A 25,325-nucleotide genomic window follows, 5' to 3' on the forward strand; every position below is an offset into this window, starting at 1 on the left:
TCCATGTTGGGAGTAGTAGTACCTGCAGTCAAGGAAAGATAACATCGGGTATCACTCCTGACACCCGCTGCGATCGTCCTATCTATTGCAGAGATGCAGAGTGGCTCTATACAGTGCTTGCATCTTTGCACTATACTCCAGCCCGTGATATGAATAGAACATCACTCATTCAAATTTCCCTCAGAGCTCTGATTGACTGACACCATCCGGCCAATCACCAGTCTGGGCGGAAAAGATGAATGAGTGATGTTCTATTCACATCACTGGCCGGAGTACAGAGAGCGCTGTGCTCGTGATGTCAGCAGACAGTTCTGTGTTTCAAAAAGAAAAGAATTTCTACTGTAGTATTCAGCAGCTGAAAAGTACAGGAAGGATTAAGATTTTTTAATAGAAGTAATTTAGAAATCTAATCTCCAAAGAACAAAGAAATGGAGCCCTCACCTCCAAATTGCGGACACAGATGCAACTTTTATTGAGACTCACAGATTACAGGACACATGAGGACATCAGCGGGAGGGCGAGTAGATGGAAGACACAAGCGTGGGGTATTCTCACCTCACAGCGGGTGACAGCACTGTATCACGCCTTGGCGCTTCGTCAGGCCCCTTGTGACACAGATTGACTATCACGACGTGCAGCACCACCTATACTTGACACAGTTCACACTCACCGGACACTTTATATCAGGACCATTAGACTGTGTTTTCCTAGCAGTGAGCGATACCGCAGTGTGAATGGGACGCTTGCACTGAGCTGTGCGGGAGCTGTCTTTTTCTCTACATTTGGAATTGTTAATTTACAAATCTGTTTAACTTTCTGGCACCAGTTGATTTAAAAAGAAAGAGTTTTCCACCGGAGTATCCCTTTAAAGGGGTTGTGCAGTGAAAAGTAACTTATCCACTATCCACAGGACAGGGGGTAAGTGTCTGAATGTGGGGGGTCCAACCGCTGGGACCCGCGCAATCTCCAGAACAGTCCCCAGGTCTCTCAGAGGAGCGCATGCTGGGGACGGCACACTTTCTATTAATTCTCTATGGGAGCGCCAGAGATGCTTGTGTAAGGTCCTCGGGTCTCTTCGGTGCCTCCATAGAAAATGGAGCGCGTACCATCCCCAGCAGCACACTCTCCTCTGAGAGACCTGGGGCCCCATTCAGGGGATGTGGATAGTGGATACGTTGCTTTTCGCTGCACAACCCATTTAAAGGGTTTGAAAACTTTCTGACTGCTCTTTATATTTAATACTCTATTATTCAACATATATGCATTTGTTAGTGATGGTGATTCTGGGGTGCCCCCCTATTTCCCCATTGTTTGTATGCCCTCCTTTTAAGTGTTTACATTTTTTTAAAAAATTTTTTGCAATATAAATATCTGCTGATACATTTATGAGTGCACAAACCCTCTGGTAAATTACTCCCAATATGTTGAAAAAGTGTTTGGGCCTAATGTCTTCTGAAAGCACTGCATATGCATATACAACATCATTACTGGATACTGTATGACATATCCAATGCCCTGGTAAATAAACTTCTTGGCCAGTCAATAAACAAGGAAAAAATTTAAAGAAGTGCCTAAAATTTATCTTTATTTCTATCTCATAATAAATAATCTCACTAAATAATAAATAATCCCACAATAAGTTTTCCGCCATGATGTCCCGTCACTGTATAACGCCGTAATGAATTACGGGCATATGCGGGTGCAATCGGGCAGTTCCAAAACCCCATAGGCTGCAATGCAATTTAGTCACGGCCGTCAGGGGTTTCGCCGATATAGTGACGGAACTTCTGACGGAAGTTCCTAAACGGAACTATTTCATAGTGTTAAGAGGCCTTAATGCATATACTATACACAAGGCAGAAAACTGTTGTCACAAAGTAGCTATATACAACTTATTTTTCAAGATAAACACAAACCATGATCATACAAGGGGAACAAAGTGTTCTTAAGGTCTTGTTTAAACACGTCCTATTAAACACCTTCATTACGTGGTTGACTCAATTGAATGTTATCTAAAAGTCAATGATCTTATTATATCATTTCTAGTAAACACACAAAATATGCCTCATGATCTGAAGGAGGGGTTATTCTAGTCCTCAAGCACATCATCTACGGTCGATAATATTGTTTGCACCTCAATCCTCTGACTGAATTCAAATGTAATTGAAATTTGTTTTATTTTGTATGCCTCAAAAGTATTGTGTTTGTGACATAGTATGCACTCCGACTCCAGATACGTTCCGACACATGAGCAGATGAGGCCATGGACAGTACACCTTGCTATTTTTGTATCTTGGCCTGTGGGACATTCTGTGTGATGCTACTCAGGTAATTATTTTACAGTTCATATTCTATCTCTGGCAGCTCTAGATAATAAATGGGGCAGCTTCATGTATACCGTATTTTTCGCCCTATAGGACGCACCGGTGTATAAGACGCACCCAATTTATAGGTGCAAAATCTAAAAAAGATTTTGAACCCAATAGTGGTCTTCAACCTGCGGACCTCCAGATGTTGCAAAACTACAACTCCCAGCATGCCCGGACAGCCGTTGGCTGTCCGGGCATGCTGGGAGTTGTAGTTTTGCAACATCTGGAGGTCCGCAGGTTGAAGACCACTGCATAGGAGGGAATACTCACGTGTCCCAGCCGCTCCGGACCCGTCACCACTGCCCTGGATGTCGCTCCATCGCTGTCACCGTGTCCCCGTTGCTCCGGAACGTCTCTGCTGCCGGCTGGGTATCCTCGCTCTCCGTCGCCGTCATCACGTCGTTACACACGCCGACGCACGTACGCGACAACTTGATGACGAGGAAGGAGAGCGCCGGCCATACAGGGGATCCCTGAACGGAGAAGACACCGAGGAGGCAGGTAAGGTCCCTCCCAGTGTCCTGTAAGCACTAACCCGGCTATTCAGTCGGGCTGTTCGGGACCGCCGCGGTGAAATCGCGGCGGTCCCGAACAGCCCGACTAAACAGCCGGGTTAGTGTCCCTTTGCCTTCAGACACGGCAGTCAGCTTTGATCGCCGCATCTGAAAGGTTAATACAGGGCATCACCGCAATCGGTGATGTCCTGTATTAGCCGCGGGTTCCGGCCGTTGATGGCCGCAGGGACCGCCACGATAGGGGTGTATTCGCCGTATAAGACGCTCCGACTTTTTCCCCCATCGGAGCGTCGTATACGGCGAAAAATACGGTATGTGTCTTTCTGCTTTTATCTAAGGTTAGACTTGGGTCATAGGGGGACCCAGCAGTCAGAACCCCTTTAATCTGACACTTATCCCCTCTCCTGTTCATAAGTGTTTTAAGTGAGAAAACCCTTCTAAGTATACTTTTTATGTTATCTTAACCCGATAACGACCATGGATGTATAGATGTCCAGGTCGGGCGGCCGTTCCAGCACCTGGGCGTGTGTACTCGTCCATGCTTCTGTCTGTCACCGCTCCTAAACAGCAGTGACAGGAGGGTGACTCTCGCTGTCACAGACAGCTGAGGGTCATTGCTCGCGGGGCGAGGACCAATCAGAGTGGTCCCCGCCCCACGATTGCTGTGTTTGGTCGTCTTACCAGACCAATGACAGCGGTTTATTCACGGCGCGCGAGCAGCTCTCCTGCTGCAGCTTCCTCCTGTCAGCTTATGTGAAGGAGATCGGAGCTGTGTGAGAGCAGTCTAAGAGAACATACTCCAGACCTCTTTCTCAATTTAACCCCTTCACAGTTGCACACCAAGCACCACTTCCTCTCCCTTTCATTTCCTGTCCCCCCTTTTTTTATGTTCATTCATTTTTTTTTTTTTTATATATAGTTAGATAGTAATATAGTTAGCTAGCGAGGTATATAATTAGCATTAGGTTATTATGTTGCAAACCTTGCTTAGCAAATAAAAATAAGATGTTCTTTTCAAATTTCCAAAATGTCAAGTAAAATTGTTAGGCTTCTAATACATCTAAAATGGGAATAATAAAAAATAAATAAAAAGTTGACAAAATAAAGTAGACATATGAAATTATAATTTATATAAACAATTTGCACAGTATGTATAAATATATGCAACCTATTAGTGTCAAAATAACAGAGCAGGAGAAAATCCCTATAGCAAACCTTTCCTGCTCTGGACAGGTCCTGACATAGACATCAGAGAGCATTGTGGTCAGACTGGAAAGAAATCCCCCCCAAAAAAGCACTCAGTAGTATACAGCAGCTGATAAGTACGGGAAAAATTTATATTTTTAAATAGAACTAATTTACAAATCTGTTTAACTTTCTGCCACCAGTTGATTTAAAAAAAAAAATGTTTTCCACTGGAGTACCCCTTTAAATTCTATGGGAGACTTGTGCAGAGGTCATTGAAGGGAGGGAGAGGAAGGGAGCTGCGAACATCACTTATTATTATTAGCATGATCCCATCTTATACTGCTGTTATCTTTCATTATAATCTATCCAATGATGATGAAGAGGAGACTGTTGAAAAGTGTTTTTTTTTTTTTTTTTTTTTACAGAACAAGAAGTGTCATTATTAGGTTTAGTAGTTAGATTGTAAACTAGATTTCAAGATTAGGTCATAAATATATAGATAGCAAAATGGAAACCATAAAATAGTTTTTACTGTTAAATAGAGACCTTAACCTGTTGGGGACAGAGGACATATGGATACGCCCTCGCGTCCCGGTACGCCCTCCGGGATGACTGCTGATATCTTTCAGGAGGAATCCCGTGGCAATGCCTAGGGGGTCCTGAGACCCCCACATGTCAATTCAGACCGGCAATTTGCTGCGATCCGGGCCAATTGGGTCACTGGTGACCCGATCGCCCGGAAAATAAGAATGATCGGAGCTGTCAGAGACAGCTCTGACCATCCTAAAGGATAGGAGCGAGGTGGCAGTGTTGCCACCTCCTCCTATCCCCTGCCATTGGTCGATCAGGCTGACGACCAATGGCAGTTGGGGACAGGGGGGGTTAGAGTTAATTTCCCCTGCTCGGCCCACCGATCGAAGTCGGGGCAGAGTGAGGGGGAACACGGGCGGCGAGTCGGGGAGCATGGCCTGACTTACCGGACTGGCGGAGGCGGCATCCTGGAGCAGCGGCGGCATTGGCTGCAGCAGGAGGAGTGCAGCCGGAAAGTGCGACGTGGAGAAGGCTGCATTGAAGATCGCCAAAGGCTGTCTGGGTATGCTGGGAGTTGTAGTTTTGCAACATCTGGAGGGTCACAATTTGGAGACCACTGTGTAGTGGTCTCTAAACTGTGGTCCTCCAGATGTTGCAAAACTACAACTTTCAGCATGCACTGACTGTCTGGGCATGCTGGGAGTTGTAGTTTTGCAACATCTGAAGTGGCACAGTTTGAAGACCACTGTACGGTGGTCTCCAAACTGTAGCCCTGCAGATGTTGCAAAAGTACAATTCCCAGCATACCCAGACAGTCAGGGATGCTGGGCGTGTAGTTCTGCAATATCTGGACCTTCATATGTTGCAGAACTACAACTCCCAGCATGCCTGGACAGTCTGGGCATGCTTGGAGTTGGAGTTTTGCAACATCTGGAGGGCTACAGTTTGGAGACCACTACTTAGCGGTCTCCAAACTGTTCTTCCCCAGTTGTTGCATATCTACAACTCCTAGCATGCCCAGACTGTCCGGGCATGCTGGGAGTTGTAGTTCTGCAACATCTGAAGGGCCAGATATCGCAGAACTACACGCCCAGCATCCCTGACTGTCCGGGCATGCTGGGAATTGTACTTTTGCAACAGCTGTAGGCACACTGGTTGGGAAACACTGAGCTAGAGTCTGTTTCTTAACTCAGTGATTCCAACCCATGTGCCTCCAGCTGTTGCAAAACTACAACTCCCAGAAAGCACTGACAGACCGTACATGCTGGGAGTTGTAGTTTTGCAACAGCTGGAGGTACACGGCTCAGAATCACTGAGCTAGAGTCTGTTCTCTAACTCAGTGGTTCCCCACCAGTGTGCCTACAGCTGTTGTAAAACTCCCAGCATGTACGGTCTGTCAGTGCATTCTGGGAGTTGTAGTTTTGCCACAGCTGAAGGTTTGGGGCGCCCCCCCCTCTCATGTGAATGTACAGGGCACATTGACACGGGCGGGTTTACAGTGGGTTTCCTTCTACAAGTTTGAGCTGCAGCAAATTTTCCGCCGCAGCTCAAACTCCCAGCGGAAAACTTACTGTGAACCCCCGCCTGTGTAAATGTACCCTAAAAACACTACACTAACAAATAATAAAAAGTAAAACACTACATATACACCCCCTTACACGTCCCCCCCCCCCCCCAAATAAAAATGAAAAACGTCTCATACGGCAGTGATTCCTAAACGGAGCCTCCAGCTGTTGCAAAACCACAACTCCCAGTATTGCCGGACAGCCATAGACTGTCCTGGCAGGCTGGGAGTCTTGCAACAGCTGTAGGCACCCTTTTTGGGAAACACTGCTGTAGGGTTTTGGTGCAGACAAGCCCCATCCTTGTAACCGGGTTCCTCCCTATTGCAAATTCCTTATTTAGGCCTCAAATTCGCATGGCGCTCTCTCACTTCGGAGCCCTGTCATATTTCTAGGAAATAGTTTAGGGCCACATATGGGATATTTCCTTACTCAGGAAAAATTGCGTTACAAATTTTGGGCGGATTTTTCTCCTTTTACCCCTTATGAAAAGGTAAAGTTGGGAGCTACACCAGCATGTTAGTGTAAAAAAATTAAAATGTTTACACTATCATGCTGGTGTTGCCCCATAAGTTTCATTTTCACAAGAGGTAAAAGGAGAAAAAGGCCCCAAAATTTCCTGAGCCATGTAGTTCGTCCGCAGAGCATTTTACACCCACATATGGGGTATTTCCTTACTCAAGAGAAATGGGGTTACAAATTTTGTGGGGCATTTTCTCCTATTACTCCTTGTGAAAATGAAAAGTTTTGGGTAACACCAGCATTTTTGTGTTAAAAATCAAATTTTGCGTTCTGTCCGCTAATACGTCCATATTGGGGGGTGGTCCAGAAATTGCTGCGGGAGGTGCTGGGGGTTATAGTTCCATTGGACCCATTAGTTTACCTATTACACCTATCGACTAGAGCCCTGTCTAAAAAGCCGTTAAAGCTGTTTTTACATGTGGTCTTGGCAGGCCAAGACCCTCATTGCTAAGCATTGGAAGGGGACCCTGCCCCCGTCGGAGGATGAGCTGATTGCAAGGGTGAAAGAGATTTGTTCCCTGGAGTACCTGACAGCCTCCCTTAATAATGCTACACAACAGTTCTTTCTGATATGGGATCCATGGGACAGATTTATTGATAGACAACCTCCCTGACTCGAACTCCCCTGATTAGACCTTTTCTTCTCTCTACTTTCTTTACTGTTACCTCTTCTCTCTCTTCTCTGTGCTCCTCTTCTTTTTGTGTTTCCCATTATTGTGGTGTGTTGTGTGTTGTCCTTTATTGCTGTTACCGTTCCCCATCTTTGGAGTTTGAACTGCGTTCAGAATTGGACCGGCCTGCCTGGTCTACTGTTTTATTTTTATTATTATTGCTGCCTGTTATTCTGACCTTTTGGGGAACACGATTCCCATGATGGTTCTTTCTTTGTATGATTTCTTATGTCAAAATTTAATAAACATTACAGTTGAAAAAAATAATCAAATTTTTCATTTTCACGTCCCACTTTAACGAAAGTTCGTCAATCACCTGTGGGGTGTTAACGCTCACCGTACCCCTTGTTACATTGCTTGAGGGTTGTAGTTTCCAAAATAGTATGCCATGTGGGGGGGGGGGGGGATGTTGCTGTCCTGGCACCATAAGGGCTTCCTAAATGCGACATGCCCTCCAAAAACCATTTCATCAAAATTTTCTTTCTAAAAGCAAAATGTGACTACTTCTCTTCTGAGCATTGTACTTTGCCTGCAGAACATTTTATGTCCTAACATGGAGTATTTCCTCGGAAGACATGGGGTTACAAATTTTGGGGGGCATTTTCTCCCATTACCCTTTGTAAAAATGGTAAATTTGGGGGGGGGGGGGACAGCACTTTAGTGAAATTTTTTCTCTTTTACACATCCGACTTTAACGAAAAGTCGTCAAACACCTGTGGGGTGTTAAGGCTCACTGGACCTATTGTTTCGTGCCTTGAGGGGTGTAGTTTCCAAAATAGTATGCCATGTGTTTTTTTTGCTGTTCCTAAATGCGACATGCCCCCCAAAAACCATTCCAGCAAAATTTGCTTTCCAAAAGCCAAATGTGACTCCTTCTCTTCTGAGCATTGTAGTTCGCCCGCAGAGCATTTTATGTCCTAACATGGGGTATTTCCATACTCAGAAGAGATGGGGTTACAAATTTTGGGGGGCATTTTCTCCCATTACCCTGTGTAAAAATGGTAAATTTGGGATAAAAACTGCACATTTTTTTTCCATTTACACATCCAACTTTAACAAAAGTAATCAAACACCTGTGGGGTGTTAAGGCTCACTGGACCCCTTGTTACGTGCCTTGAGGGGTGTAGTTTCCAAAATAGTATGCCATGTGGGTTTATTTTTTGCTGTTCTGGCACCATAGGGGCTTCCTAGATGTGACATGCCCCTCAAAAACCATTTCAGAAAAACTCACTCTCCAAAATCCCATTGTTGCTCCTTCCCTTCTGAGCCCTCTACTGCACTCGCCGAGCACTTCACATACACATATGAGGTATTTCCTTACTCAAGAGAAATTGGGTTACAAGTTTTGGGGAGCTTTTTCTCCTATTATCCGTTGTAAAAATTCAAAAACTGGGTCTACAAGAACATGCGAGTGTAAAAAATGAAGATTTAGAATTTTCTCCTTCACTTTGCTGCTATTCCTGTGAAACACCTAAAGGGTTGACAAACTTTCTGAAGGTCATTTTGAATACTTTGCGGGGTGCAGTTTTTATAATGGGGTCATTTATGGGCTATTTCTAATGTCAAGGCCCTTCAAACCCACTTCAAAACTGAACTGGTCCCTGAAAAATTCTGATTTAAAAAATTTAGAGAAAACATTGAAAATTGCTGCTGAACTTTGAAGCCCTCTAATGTCTTCCAAAAGTATAAACATGTTAACTTTATGATGCAAACATAAAGTAGGCTTATTGTATTTGTGAATCAATATATAATTTATTTGGAATATCTATTTTCCTTACAAGCAGAGAGCTTCAATGTTAGAAAAATGCAAAATTTTCAATTTTTCATCAAATTTTTAAATTTTTCACCAAGAAATTTTGCAAGTATCAACAAAAATTACCACTAACATAAAGTAGAATATATCACGAAAAAACTATCTCGGAATCAGAATGAAAAGTAAAAGAATCCCAGAGTTATTAATGCTTAAAGTGACAGTGGTCAGAAGTGCAAAAAATGCTCCCATCCTTAGGGCTATAATGGGCTCCATCCCCAAGGTTAATAAAACTTCCAAACAAACTCTTAAACTTCCGCCGGACAAAATCCACTGACTGATTTAAAGGGGTACTCCAGTGGAAAACTTTTTTTTATTTATTTTTTTAATCAACTGGTGCCAGAAAGTTAAACAGATTTGTAAATAACTTCTATTTAAAAATCTTAATCCTTCCAGTACTTATTAGCTGCTGAATACTACAGAGGAAATTATTTTCTTTTTGGAACACAGGGCTCTTTGCTGACATCTCTGTCCATTTTGGGAACTGTCCAGAGCAGCATATGTTTGCTATGGGGATTTTCTCCTACTCTGGACAGTTCTTAAAATGGACAGAGATGTCAGCAGAGAGCACTGTGCTCATGATGTCAGCAGAGAGCTCTGTGTTCCAAAAAGAAAATAATTTCCTCTGAAGTATTCAGCAGCTAATAAGTAGTGATGAGCGACATTGCCCATATTCAAATTCATGATATTTCACGAATATATAGACAAATATTCGTCCTATATTCGCGAATTTCACGTATTTGTTATATTCGCATTTTCGAGGAAGAAAACAGTGAGGGGGTGGGCAACTTTACTATTGGTTGCTAGGGATGTTGTTGATAACCTCTGACAAGTGTATTTGCATCATTTTAGTTGGCCCACAAGTGAAAAGAAGGAATATGTGAATATTAATATATGCGAATATTCGCATATGCAGAAAATAGTGAATATTCGTAATTCTGAATATATAGCGAATATATTCACAATATTCACTAATTTGCGATATTCACAATAAAAATTTGAAATGCGAATATTCATGCCCAACTCAATAAGTACTGGAAGGATTAAGATTTTTTAAAAGAAGTAATTTACAAATCTGTTTAACTTTCTGGTACCAGTTGATTTAAAAAAATTAAAATAAAATAAAAGTTTTCCACCAGAGTACCCCTTTAAAACTGGGTTTAAACTGAAGAGCTCTTGCTGTTACACTGACATTTTATGTTATACATATCTGTTTTGTTGCTTTTCTATGCTTTTTGTGTGGTTTCAAGATATAAATGAATTGCTTCTATTCTGAGTGTCCACCTAATGTATTGCCTTTTTTAGTAATGCCCCAGTGTAGTCTTGTATTGCGCACACTTGGGTCCTATAAAACGTTATTACCATCTGCTGAATTAAAAAGTCATTTTAGTGTCACATGAACGAGTAGCTTTCATGTTATTCTATCTACGGGGGAAACGTAATTCAGCTTTTTCACTAAAGATTTCTAAGAAGCCGTAGTTTGGCCATGCGAGCGAGTCTCATGGTCACAGCCAACCAATGGGTTCCTATTAATACAGTATCAATAGTAGTTTGATTACACTAAAAGGGCTGCCACAGTTTTAGGAAATAAATATTTTTTTATTATCATTATTATTATTAATAATAATAATAATAATAATAATAATAATAATGATAATAATCATAAATTGCTGTTAGTCCTTCACGGATCTGTAGCCATTCATTGTTCACACCCAAAAGGTGCAGGGTTTGTTACAAAAAAATAGCCCTGATAACTGTACTGCAGTTGTGTGTAGGAAATTTGTATATTTATTCTATATATTTTTATTTATTTATTGTTAGTTTGTTTTACACTGCATAAAGCATAGTTTTCATTTACTCAATCCATAGTAGCTCTTTCGATTAAAACAAAATTATGTGTTAATAGAAAATATTCTAACTTTACAGAATCCAACATATTACAGTTCACAATAAAAAAAGAAAGGTTAAATGGGCACTCCCCTGGAAAACATTTTTTTAACTGGTGCCAGAAAGTTAAAGAGATTTGTCAATTGCTTCTATTTAAAAATATTAATCCTTCCAGTACGTATCAGCTGCTATATGCTCCACATGAAGTTCTTTTCAAATTTCTTTTCTGCCTGACCACAGTGCTCTCTGCTGACACCTCTGTCCATTTTAGGAACTGTCCGGAGCAGGATAGGTTTGCTATGGGGTTTTGCTCCTAATCTGGACAGTTTCTAAAATGGACAGAGGTGTCAGCAGAGAGCACTGTGGTCAGACAGAAGGAAAATTATAAAAGAAGAACTTCCTGTGGAGCATACAGCAGCTGAAAAGTACTGGAAGGGTTAAGATTTTTAAATAGAAGTCATTTACAAATCTGTTTAACTTTCTGGCACCAGTTGATAAAAAATAAAAATGTTTTCCAGTGGAGTATCCCTTTAAAGGTGGTTATCCGACCTTTTAAAATTCATGGCCTGACCTCTAGATAGGCTAGTGAAAATAGAGGACTATACCTATCTGATGAGTAAATAATCTTTCATCTGTATTGTATTTATGTAAGGAAAAAACATGAAAAGATCAAGGCTGGATGTGGATAAAGACTTTGACCACATGTCTTTATATGGCAACCATTGCAGAGCGGTGTATACTTTATTGGTGTATTTTCAACATTCCCCAGTCCTTTCAATAGGCTTTAGTTTGTCACTATATGGCGTGAGCTGCCAAATAGCTGAAGGCTTCTATGTAATATGCATTTGTTACATTTTATGACCCAGTGTTGCCTTGTTTAATTTTATGGGTATGTGCTCAAGAGGTCATGTTATGAGCATGTACAGCTAACGTGCTTTGGCACCAGTGAAGTTTAATGTGTAAAGGCCTCATTAAAGGGATTATCCACCGGGAGGGGGATTTTTCAAAACTTCAAAAAAAAAGTCTATTAAAAAAAAACAAAATTTGACTTACCTTCTGAGCTTCAGCAGTGCCTCCCCTGTCCCGCTCTGGTCCCCAACTGCGCTCCTCTCTCCAGAAAGCGTGCCGCCCGGGCCCCGAGTGACATCATGGACTGAGCATAGTCCGCTCGTGTCACACTGCCAATTTTGTTTTCTTATAGACTTTTAAGTGGTCAAAGTTTAGAAAAATCCAGCTCCTTTTAACACAGAGGGTTTTATTTCGTACATGAATTCAGTGTGAAAAAAATGTCAAGTGCGACTTTTTGATGCAGATTTATTTCAAAACGGCATCACAGTCAAATCTATGCCATGAAAAGTAATAACCTGAGTGTTTTGCATCAATATTTTTATTACAAGGAGACTAAGATAGAGGTAATGTATTGATAGCTGAGCTCTTAAAGATTGCCCAACAGCCATCATGGTAAACGTTAAAGGGGTACCCACTGCTGGGACCCCCACAGGAGGCTCGTAACATCACGGCCACGCCCCCTTGTGACATCACACCATGCCCCCTCAATGCAAGTCTGTGGGAGGGGGTTTGGCAGACGTCACGAAGGGGCATGGCCATGATCAGACATCTTATCCTCTATCCTTTGGATAGGGGATAAGATGTCTAGGTGCGGAGTACCCCTTTAAGGACACAGGATGGGGAGGGAGTGCATTGTTTTTTTTAGAATTTTTTAAATAATGTTTTTTGATTGTACGTTTTGTCCCCTGAAATAACATATTTCAGCAATGCTGTCAAATGTGAACAATTACTTTGTGTTTTGCATTAAGGGTGCATTCACACTGTGGAATTTCCAAGCAGAATTCCACTCACTAATTCAGCTTAGAAAATTCTGGTGCAGCAGCCTCTCATTGCTTTTAATTCTCTGCCACACCAATTCAGGACTCCAGACCAGACGAAAGAATGAACATGTTTATACTTTCGGCAGAAATATGCACAGACATGCATTCGCAAGTGCCCCAAGAAATTTGATAAAATATGGATGCCCTGGCTCCTTATAGGGGAGTCGATTGTCCCTCCGGAACGAGTTGGTTCCCCTTTGGGAGGTTAGTTGTCGCTATCTCGGGCAGGGATGGGAGGGATACTCCGGGAATGTGTGGGAATGAGTGCGAGTGTGTGTGTCGTCTGTGTCTTTGTTAAGTCTTTTGGTGTCAGCCGGGGGTAGATATACTTGCCTGCTTATTCTGTGGGTCACCACCCACATGCTACTCATTTGCTCCTTTTTTTAGGGTGTTGGGGATCAATCTATCTATGGCTGTATGTTGTTTTCTTTTTGTTTTCTTTTTTGTATTATGTTGCTAAATCATTAAAGTTATAAATAAATACTTAAAAAAAAAAAAAAAGAAATCTGCACACACTGCATCACTGTCAATAGTGACGGCACATGTCCATGTAGGACCGGCTTCAAAGGACTTTAAACTCTGAATGATATCACATAGAAAATAATTGGGTTACTTTGTAATCAAATCCGATCTCAAAAACAAATGTTAAAAATTGACTACAAAAATGTCTGTGAATTAACTTTTCAGACTTTTTATGCTTCAGTCTGTGCCCATTTGAACTTGCTTTTATAAACCCATATAGGTTAATGTGTCTAGGCTTTGGCAAAAGCAACACTTAAGAACCATCAGAAGGGGCTGACGGTAATTGATTCCAAGAACCAAATGCAAAAATAAGGTTTAAATTCTGTTAATGGAAATATTTTTACATATAACTTAAGACTTTTTTATTATACCAAAGAGTATTAAATGAAGTTCCTGTGGCCCAGTGCAAAATTTGTAACAGCACCACACAAACTTACCATGTGCTATTAGCAATACTGGTGGCTACTTAGGTGGCAAATGGGCCTTTGGACCACCAATCCAACTTCTATAACTTACCTCCTGTTTCAGACTATAATGACAGGATTTAATACATCTACAATGTTAGGCTTCAGAAGAGAATAAGAAATATGTTTTATTCAGGTTGAGGGCCGGAAGTGTTGGCAGCCAGTACTGTTAAGTTATGTACTTGACTTACAGAATGTACTTTCCATTTAGAGACCACAAGACAAATGCCAATAAGATATCTTTGTACTTAAAGTAAAAGTACCAAATTGTATAGCTCTTCACGTAACAGGGTAGATCACAGTACCAAGACAGCATTATATTCTGTGAAACCCCAATTTCCCTTCTAGGAAGGTGAAAGATACTGGATCGTTTGATGTGGTTCTCACATTTCAGAGCTAATGCAAACTGGTTCTGCCAATGATATGGAGTGATCACCAGTTATTTTCTTTCACTAAGTTTTCTTTTTCTTTTAAAAGCCTGTGCTAGCATTTCTCCTGCCGTGTTGCTATCAGTGTGTGAAGAGTGGGAGAAGAGGGTTGCATTGACAATCCAACACAATGGGCAGCACATTGAACACATTTTATAAGTGGTCAGAAACTTTTAAATAACTCATGAATGAATAAAGTTACGTTAAAACCAAACACATCATTGTTTTTCTTGTGAAATTCCCAATAAGTTTGATGTGTCACATGACCCTCTTCCTATTGAAAAAACTAAAGTTGGATTCAAAATGGTCGACTTCAAAATGGCCGCCATGGTCACCACGCATTTTGAAAAGTTTCCCCCCCCTCACATATATTAATGTGCCACAAACAGGAAGTTAATATCACCAGCCATTCCCATTTTATTAAGGTGTATCCATATAAATGGCCCACCCTGTAGTTCCGCTTGCAGAGCACTTTATATCCACATATGAGGTATTTCCATACTCAGAAGAGATGGGGTTACAAATTTTGGGGGGCTTTTTCTCCTATTACCCCATGTGGAAATGAAAAATGTATGGTAACACCAGCATTTTCTTGAAAGTGTTTTTATTTATTTTTTACGTCCCACTTTAACGAAAGATCGTCAAACACCTGTGGGGTGTTAAGGCTCACTGTACCCCTTGTTACATTCCTTGAGGGGTGTAGTTTCCAAAATAGTGTGCCATGTGTTTTTTTTGTTTTTTTTTGCTGTTCTGGCATCATGGGGGCTTCCTAAATGCGATATGCTCACCAAAAACCATTTCAGGAAAATTCGCTCTCCAAAAGCCCAATGTCGCTCCTTCCTTTCTGAGCCCTCTAGTGCACCCACAGATCACTTTACATCAACATATGAGGTATTTCCTTACTCGAGAGAAAATTAATTACAAGTTTTGGGGGCCTTTTTACCTTTTACGCCTTGTAAAAATAAAAAAAATGGCTACAATAACATGTTAGTGTAAAAAATTTAGATTTTGATTTTTCTCCTCCATTTTGCTGCTATTCCTGTGAAATACCTAAAGGGTTAACAAACTTTTTGAATGTCATTTTGAATACTTTGAGGGGTTCAGGTTTCACAATGGGGTCCATTATAAGGGATTTCCAGCATAAAGACCCTCATATTCACTTCAAAACGTAACTGGTCCCTGAAAAATTCTGATTTTGAAATTTTCGTGAAAAATTTAAAAATTGCTGCTATACTTTGAAGCCCTCTGATGTCTTCCAAAAGTAAAAACATGTCAACTTCATGATGCCAACATAAAGTAGACATATTGTATATGTGAATCAATATGTAATTTATTTGACATGTCCCCTTTCCTTACAAGCAGAGAGCTTCAAGGTTCGAAAAATGCAACATTTTTAAATTTAAAGTAGAATATGTCACGAAAAAACGATCTTGGAATCAAATTTAGTAAAAGCATCCCAGAGTTATTAATGCATAAAGTGATAGAGGTCAGATTTGAAAAAAATGCGCATAATGGGCTCCGTCCCTAAGGGGTTAAAAAACATTTTGGGCAACTTACTGTACTTAATTTTAATATTAAGAATGGCATATGAAACACTGGTCTCAATAAGATCCCTTCAATGAATATAATACAGTGGAATAATAAAAATAACTAGTTAAAAAAGATGTAAAAGTTTAATTTGAAATGAATGTGACTTCTGAATGTGCTGCCCTATGTATGGTATATACAGGGACCGGTCTCTTCTGCTATTAGGCAAAACAGCACAAAAAAAATGTCTGGTTGAAGGGAGTGATCAAAAAAATACAGGACTCGTAGCTCGCATGGTGGTTTGTGCTGTAAACTGCTCATGCTCGCTGAAGAAAGTTAGACTGCGTATGCATGGAATGAGAAAGAGGAACTACCATGGGAAAAAAGTGATGCCAGACTGCACATACTCTTCATAGAGAATAAAGATCTTCAGGACATAACACAGAAAAAGTGGCCAAAAAACAAAAACATAGCCTGGAGTATTTTAAGGGGTGATTACAGTGGCCAGTTATTTTGGTTATAGCTGTAAAGATTTATTATTTTACAACTTCAGTTGAAATAAGGCAGAGACTGAGAGTGGAAATACTGCTTTAGGCTGGGTTCACTCACAGTAATTTGGTCATTATTTTAGTATTTTAGCCACAACCAGGGATGAAACTGACAGAGAGAAAAACTAATGGGAAAATTTGCTACTTTCATTGTTTTGAACCCATTTCTGGTTTTGCCTAAAAATACTGATGGAAATACTACATGTAAACCAAGCCTTGAAGTGACTTGGATTTAAAGGAAAAGTATCATGGGATAAAACGTGTCCCCTTTTCTTTGGATAGGGGATAAGTTTTAGATTACGTGGGTCCAACCGCTTATCGCGGTCGGGATAAGTTTTCCCCATGATATATTTCCTTTAAAGGGGTACTCCACTGGAAAACATTTTTTTTTTTTAAATCAACTGGTGCAAGAAAGTTAATCAGATTTGTAAATTACTTCTATTTAAAAATCGTAACCCTTCCAGTACTTATCAGTTGCTGTATACTACAGAGGAAGTTCTTTTCTTTTCGAATTTCTTTTCTGTTTGACCACAGTGCTCTCTGCTGACACCTCTGTCCATGTCAGGAACTGTCCAGAGTAGGAGCAAATCCCCATAACAAACCTTTTTTGCTCTGGACAGTTCCTGACATGGACAGAGGTGTCAGCAGAGAGCAAAGAGCAGAGAGGTCAGATTGAAAAGAAATTCCTCTGTAGTATACAGCAGCTGATATGTACTGGAAGGGTTAAGAATTTTTAATAATCTGTTTAACTAATTTAACTAATTTCCTTTTTTAGTTTATTTAGAAGAAAATGTTTTCCAGTGGAGTACCCCTTTAATGCTGTTATTTTCAGAAATCAAAGAATAGTATGTAATTCTGCGATCCTTTTGTGAGCCTTCTGTTTGTATCTGCAGCATGGCCTTATAATGTATGCATGTTTTCTAAATATTACACATTTTATCTTTTTTCTGCAAGATCTTGTGGAAATAAAGCACAGGTTGGTTTCATTAAGGTTTCTTAGTATCCCTTAGTCTATCGTATCCCTTAGGGAGACGAGACTGCAATCTTGGTTGCACATCTTTGCTATACTCATGTGCTAGAATGAGGCATCTGGGTGGAGACACTGAGTTATTCCCACTTGCACAATGTTTTGCATTAGAGTCTCTCTTTTGTTAAAAATTCTCACGCTAAAGATGGGAAATGTCTTATTGTAAGCTATTCCAAAATCTGCCTGCGTAGATCAGTGATAAGCAGCTTTTTTTTGTGTTTGGCATCATACTGTCCCTCTAGAACATTTCTTTTAATTGGTTCTCAACAATGAAGGCCTCATTAAAGTCTACAATCTAAACTACAGTAAGGGTAGGATCACACGACATGGATCCGCATTGTATTTTATGCTGCGGATCTACCGGTGACCCGATCCTTAGTGTGCCTCCAGCTGTTTCTTCCCTGCTCGCAGCGGCAATCTGCTGCTCCGAGCAGTCACACAGGGGCCTCTAAGTCGCCACGCTTGCTCACAGTCTACTCACAGACATTGCGGTTGAGGCCGCGGTGTGAGAGTACACTGCACATGCGGGGTGGAACTTGCGCAGCGATTTGCCCTGTGTGACTGCTCAGAGCAGCAGATTGCCACTGTGAGCAGGGGGGGGGGAACAGCTGGAGGCACACAAAGGGTCGGGTCACCAACAGATCCTTGTCATATGACCCTACCCTAAAGCAACAACAGGGTAGGTGTCATTCATTAAATGGGAAACATTTGTTATCTTCAAAGTAAATACGTTTAGGTAAGAGTATGTTTACATGGTGTACAATGGTGCTTAAAAGTTTGTGAGCCCTTGTGAATTGTATATTTTTTATAAATTTGACCCAAAACTACATCAAATTTTCACTCAAGTACTAAAAATAATCAGACAAAATCAGACAAAGGAATCAATACATTAGACTTGGTCATTTATTTTAGTGAGGAAAACAATTCAATATCACATATTGGTGAGTGGCAAAAGTATATGAGCCTTTTCTTGTAGTATTTGGGATGATCACCTTGTGTAGCAATAACTGCATCTAAATGTTTTCAGTAATTGGTGGAACAGTTCTGCATATCAATATAGAGAAATTTTACCCCATTCCTCCGTATAAAATGTTAGGGGTGTTCCAGCTTTATACATCTTATCCCCTATCCAAAGGATAGGGGATAAGATGTATGATCGCAGGGGTCCTGCCACTGGGGACCCCTGCGATCTCGTCACTAGGGGGCGTGGCTGCAACATCACGACCACATCTTGGACGCAGCGCCTGGCACAGATTGGGTGGCGGGACCCCTGCGATCATACATCTTATCCCCTATCGTGTAAGAATAACATTTCCTCTGTAGTATACAGCCCCTAAAAAGTACTGGGAGGATTAAGATTTTGTAATAGAAGTAATTTACAAATCTGTTTAACTTTCTAGCACCAGTTGATTAAAAAACTAAAAGTTTTCCACGGGAGTACCCCTTTAAGAGATGGTTTTGTAACCTTTCCAGCCTGATTAGCATCACTAATTCTTCTTCGGAGGTCTGTTTGTGCCATGAGACACTTATGTAACCATTTGTGGAGATCAGTTTCATGGCTGAATTCACTTTCATAGATCCCAATTCTTTAAATAAAACAGGTGCCCATTCACACCTGATTGCCATTGATTGAAAACACCTGACTCTATTTTCACCTACAAATTATTAGCTGATCCTAAAGGTTCACATACTTTGAAAAAACAAAGAGATGTGTTATTAGATCATTTTACTTTATAAATAAGTGACCAAGTCTAAAATCTTTGGCCCAATTGTTCGATTTTGTTTTCTATAGCGTCCTTTAAGACTTGTTTGAAAATCTGATGTAGTTTTAGGTCAAAATGATGCGAAAATAAAGAAACTTCTATATGATTCACAAACTTTTCAATGTATTTTTCAATTATCACTGTGAAATACATGGCGGACATCTCAGCTTACGCAGATTTCAAGTATGTAATGGGATGCCTATTATATGACTTTTTCATGTACATTCTGAACATTGTTCTATCACAACAAAATGTATGTAGAATAGGCCAAAATAGTATAGAACTTGAAATCACTATAAACCACAATTGCAGTTCTCCATCTTGGATATTGTAAAATCATGATAGGTGTAGCCTTTACAAGTATACATATGTGGTGTCCCTCATCAATAGTTAGTCCATTGTCACCCCTTTAATAGTTAAAATGTGTTTAACATTTAATAGTCTAAGTGTATATATGTATATAATGTATACTTACCTTGTTGTAGTGTCGCAGGACCTGTGGGTCACGTGTTGCGTTCCAAAACTCTATGGTTTATGGTTCTTTGGAAGAAGTCAGGTGATCGCCCACCATGCATTGTCACGGTGAGTGACAGCTGACATGGACCAATCCAAAACAGCCCTGCCCATATAAGGGAGAGGCGGCTATTAATCACGCTCTTGTTCCTGTGCTGTCAAGCAAGCAGCATCTCTTTCCTCGTGGGCTGCTGATGGAGGAGGATCTGCGCAGCTGTCATCAGCAGTGACTAGGCCCAAGCCTTGCGGCAACGGCCATCTTACAAAACTGTGAGTTATCTCAATCCCTGTTAAGTCTGCAAGATCACCGGACCTAAACAGACCCCTAAATCCGGATGGATCTCTGCATCAATCCTAATTCTACTAGTCCTTTGGATAAGTCAATGGTCCGCAGCATCTGTCAATCACTGCCGTGCTGTATAGAGACTGTATTGCTAAGACTGTTGCCGTTAATTGGATGTACCGCAAGAACCTCAGTAAAGTTTATACAAGTTCAAGTTCATCCCTATTGTGGACCTTCATTCATTTAAGCACGCACCTATCATTTCTGGGAAGGGTGGCCATATGCCGAAGATTTACCTCAGCGTATTAACCCTCACCCTGGCTCACGAGTGACAGGGGTTAAATTAACCCCTCATATACCGAAGCAACACCCCAACTACACTACACTACACCCCAAGGCAGTTACCACAAAGCCTTTTTGGCGTTGCACGAACAGGATTCGGGTGTGTGCCTTCTACTGTTGCCACTAGTGAAAGTGTACTCCCCCCCCCCCCAAGTAACGAACTTTATTCATGTGCTGTGAACCATGTTGTTGTGTATGAGAGCAGTGTCCGTGGTGCGCCATACAAAGGGGCCACGAGAAAAGTAAGGGGGGAGGCGAAAATATATCTGCAACTAAGATGTGTAAACTGCGCAATGAGTTCATGCTGCGATCCTCTGGTCCGGTCAGTACAGGAAAGCTAAACTGCTGTCGGAAAAGTGCGTGAAGAAGGCCCTCGCTGCGCCACGCCCCGCCCCTGGGCGTGACTTCCAAGTTGCTGTATCACAGCCGAAAGGGAACTTAGAGATACAGGAGTCCTCTCTGGAAGGACCGGAAGTCAGGGCTGCACCGATGACGTCCTTCCTGCCGGCTGCCATTTTGGGGAAGCCCACTATAAAAGACGCCACGCACAGCGACCTCTTCAGTCTGCACAGGGAGCCGGAGAGTACAGACATGACATGGCGGAGAGCAGCATTCCACGTGGTGAAGATGGCAAAATGGCGCCAGAACCGCGGAAAGTTGTGGCAGTCGCAGCCCGACTTTTCCAAGAACTTGCTGACCGTCTGCAGTGGTTGTCATTAGACGAAGAGGGGGCCTGCAATTTTCCCCCACTGCCTGATGATGACGACGATTGGCCAGAGACACCTCCAGCGGAGAGTGCAGTAACACCTGGAGGTGCATCGCCGGTGAGACTGTCCCCTCACCACAGAACTTGGGGCTCGTGGGCTGAGATCCCATCGGAGGAGTCTGCAGTGAGTACCCTGCCAGAGGCGGCCTATTCTTCCTCCTCCAGCCCTGAAGTTAAAAATACCTCTATCTGCTTTGCCAAGTGCACGACCGTGCTCACCAGATTTGCCCCAGTGGATCTTTGGGGACGAGCCGGGACTCATCGAGTATATGCACGCGGTTCTACAACCTATACCTGGGAAGCCACTCCCACCAATGCCAACCGCACAAAGGGAAAGGGCCCGTCAAGAAGCCGAGCTGGCTGAACTGATGGACAGATTAAAGGCCCGACACAGAGAACTGTACGCCCCTAAGCATGTGCATTTGCCTCCTGAAGAAAGAATTCGCTACCAGGAGAATACAAAAGAAAAGGAAGCTTTATTCATTCGCAAATGGGACCATCCCTGAGAAGGGGAGGAGCCTCTAGAACGACGAAGAGCAACTGTGGCCAAGTTCGACAAGGTCAGAGGTTATGGGACACTCCTAGATTCCCACACAGGGCAAACCATCCTCGTAAACCGGCGAGCAGTACAGAGGCCATATCTTCATAAAAGGTTCTACTCCTTGGAGGTGGGTGAAATTGTGGAGTACACCCCCGTCCAGAGCCTCCGTGGAGAATGGGCTGCAGCGGTCACAAGACCAACAGCCCCAACACAGGTTCCCTTCAAATAGTTTCAGTCTACAGATTGGGAATCGGATCCCTTCAACCTGAGGCCGAAATGGTCTTCTCCTGATGCCTCCACCAACGCACTCAAGGAGGAGGAGCCTCTACAGCATCAATCATCTTCTGTGTACAGTAAAGTGCCAAGTCCTGCTCAAGATCAAGAAAGTAAGCCTAAATTACGGGAACCAAAGACCGTACCTAGACCCTCTCGGAGCAATGAGAGTTTGTCTGTTCCAGAGGTACCAACGCATGTACCTAGGCCCTCTCGGAGCAATGAGAGTTTGCCTCTTGCACGGGTACCAACGTATGTACCAAAGCCCTCTTCTGACATGGAGAGTTTGCCTGCTTCCAGGGTACCGACGACAGTGTTTTGCCCCACTCCTGATTTGGCGATGGTGCTAAAACCCTATGCACCAACTGTGATCCCGGACAGTAAGCCGCTGGTCACCCTAAATCCTACTGTTGCGCATTCTACTCTCACCAATGTGGTGTGGGAGAGTTACATTAACTCCTTGCCTGCTCCAGATGTTGGCAGATATAGAGGAACTACTAGAGGCACAAGAAGATTCAGAAGAAATGTCTTTTGAAGGACTGTAAAGTAATGTTTATTGCTTGTCTGTGCTAATCACTTTTATTTTACAGTAACAAAGTTCAAGACATGTGCCTAGCAGGACTGTGCTAAGATTGTTCCAGTTTTAAGTTCAGCAACGTAACCATCAAGCTTTGTGCCTGACCAGCAGGTCAAGAGACTACTAGCCAGTAGGAGAGTCATAAGTTTTGGGCCCGGCTGATTGTGGTAAAGCTGTGTTTCCCATAGACTCCTAGTGTAGGTGGACTGCAGATCCTTTCACGTCCGTTCTATGTACATAACCCTATATTTATAGGACTCTCTGCTAAATGTTGCACTTATCAGGTGTATGTGCCTGAACCTTGTTGGACTGTTAATAAATGTATCATAAAAATGTATATGGTTCTTGTACACAAGAAAAATAGCTTCATGTCTGTGTAAATAAAAAGTAAGTAAAGGTTGAACACAGAAAATTGCCGGCTATATGCACGTGTACACCAAACACAAAAATGTAAATAATTCTTGTACACATGTACATACAAAGGTATAAAAATGCTAAAAGGTGTTTTAGTAGTTGCTCAATGGGTGACTCTCTTGGCTTCTCCGAGAGTGACATTGTTTCTAGTCGCCAATCGCTAGCACCTGTCTCAACGAAAATAATAGGGTAACTTACCCTTAAGATAGTACTTGCACACATAGTACTCTAGACTACTCACTTAATTGTACTACTTCAATCTACTTCAGTACATACAAAAAACAAAATGTATCTCACATTCAAGAAACACTTAGGAATTGTAGCCTATTGATACCCAATTCCTGCCACTGTTAGGTACACTCATATTTCTCTACTCTGTGTTATGTGTGTGAGATGCTCTACCTGGCCAGTAGGTGCACTTGCGAGTATAGAATTAAACACGTAGTTCTAAAGGTAACCTAGGTAGGTTATTTTGAAGTGCTCTAGGGGTAAGTAGCGTGTAGCCGATAGACCCTAGCAACCAATCTTTCTGTGACATAGCTTCCGGCTAGCTACTATACCTTTCGTGTACTAACAGGTAACTCATTGTTGGCAAAAAGAAAAAATGTGTGAGATTCCAAAATGTTTAATCAGCTTGAGGCTAAATGTATAGAGAGCTGTACTAATGTCTAGTAAGCTTCATAAAATATGTAGAGCGCTAAAACAAAATGTTTTAGGAGCTAGCAACTAAATGTCAGATAGCTGCCTAATTGGTTAGTAAGCTTAAAATGTATAGTAAGCTTAATTAAAATGTCTAAGAAGCTAGAAACTAAAGGTCTAGATAGCTTCATAATTGTCCAGATAGCTTCATAAATGTCCAGGAAGCCTTTATAATTGTCTAGTAGGATTACTAGTCTACAAATGTTTCAAGTGCCTAGAAAAATATCTAGTAGCTTTAAAAGTACCTAATGTGTATAAAAGTTTTGTCAGGATATAGATTCTGTCTAGTTAGCAATCCTGTTCTACCTGCCCTAGTTCCTCTGCCTTAGGGGACAGGCGTCGGGGTGGACTTGTTTTAAGTAAGGGGGTTTGTGGTGTCCCGGTACCTGATTGCATCCGTTACCTTGTGGTGAGGTCCCAAATGTCAGAGTCCCTAGCTACCGGTAGGGTCCTCATCAATAGTTAGCCCCTTGTCACCCCTTTAATAGTTAAAATTATAAGTGTATATATGTATATAATGTATGCTTACCTTGTTGTAGTGTTGCAGGACCTGCGGGTCACATGATGTGTTCCAAAACTCTATGGTTTATGGTTCAAGGACCTTTGGAGGAAGTCAGGTGATCGCCCACCATGTATTGGAACGGTGAGTGACAGCTGACACGGACCAATCCAAAACAGCCCTGCCCCTGCCCATATAAGGGAGCGTCGGCCATTAATCACGCTCTTGTTCCTGTGCTGTCAAGCAAGCAGCATCTCTTTCCTCGTCAGCAGTGACTAGGCCCAAGCCTTGCGGCAACAGCCATCTTACAAAACTGTGAGTTATCTCAATCCCTGTTAAGTCTGCAAGATCACCGGACCTAAACAGACCCCTAAATCCGGATCGATCTCTGCATCAATCCTAATTCTACTAGTCCTGTGGATAAGTCAATGGTCCGCAGCATCTGTCAATCACTGCCGTGCTGTATAGAGACTGTGTTGCTAAGACTGTTGCTGTTAGTTGGATGTACCGCAAGTACCTCAGTAAAGTTTATACAAGTTCAAGTTCATCCCTATTGTGGACCTTCAATCTTTTAAGCACGCACCTATCGTTTCTGGGAAGGGTGGCGATAGGCCGAAGATTTACCTCAGCGTATTAACCCTCACCCTGGCGTCACGAGTGACAGAGGTTAAATTAACCCCTCATATACCGAAGCAACACCCCAACTATACTACACCCCAAGGCAGTTACCACACATATATATATATATCCATTTAGACTCTAAAAACTCTTTCTGACCCTACTCTCTTATGGATGCTATGAGGGTAGCATAACATAGATGCAGGTACACTGTTTTTAGTTGTCTGTCCCCTGCGCCATAGCATGCCATAGTTCCTGGGCACTTCTGCCTTACAAGCAGCCATGGAATGCCACAAGAGATGAGTCTGCTGTTGTGAACTCCACCCACCCGCCGATGAGTGACAGGTGTTTCCCCGGGCCATGTATTTAGCTAATGGATACTGTTTAGGATTGGAACTTGCCAAAATGAGCCATGTCCTTTACTAGGATCACTAGAAAATCCCCACTAAATCCTCAATAGGCTGTGGAAAAAAGCCCAGCCTGCCTGTGCAGAGGACTTTAACCAAGTCCAAGAGAGTTGCTGCCTATCCCTGGCTGTGACATGCAGCGACTGTCAGTGCTCCGTGATGCGTGACTG

The sequence above is a fragment of the Hyla sarda genome, chromosome 1 (genome assembly GCF_029499605.1).
Source record: "Hyla sarda isolate aHylSar1 chromosome 1, aHylSar1.hap1, whole genome shotgun sequence".
NCBI classification, from domain to species: Eukaryota; Metazoa; Chordata; class Amphibia; order Anura; family Hylidae; genus Hyla; species Hyla sarda.